Below are 366 nucleotides of genomic sequence, written 5' to 3'. Positions count from 1 at the left end.
TTTTCCTGCAGCAGCAGAAATAAGAGGAATGGAAAGATTCAATTTTTTTTACTTGTTAACAGAAAAATATCAAGCTATAAAGCTACTCCTGCAGCTCCACAGCAAGCTGCTTGCTAAGTTCTTGATTTTGTACCATAGTGAACAGATGAATAAAAAAAGAACAGGTCAGACGTGGGTACAGACTCTCTCAATTAGAAAGAAAAAATTAAGCAAACAAACTAGCAATGAACAGCCTAAGCATCAAAAAACATAAACAGAATATGCAACTGTACCACCAAACCCAGTCATTTTCTGCTTCTCTACTACATAAGTAAAGCCTTCAGCAACTTGGGATAAAGCAGTATATTTTCTCAATGCTGAAACTGG

Source organism: Meleagris gallopavo, chromosome 1, assembly GCF_000146605.3.
Source record: "Meleagris gallopavo isolate NT-WF06-2002-E0010 breed Aviagen turkey brand Nicholas breeding stock chromosome 1, Turkey_5.1, whole genome shotgun sequence".
Lineage (NCBI taxonomy): Eukaryota > Metazoa > Chordata > Aves > Galliformes > Phasianidae > Meleagris > Meleagris gallopavo.
Note: the sequence above shows the minus strand (reverse complement) of the source record.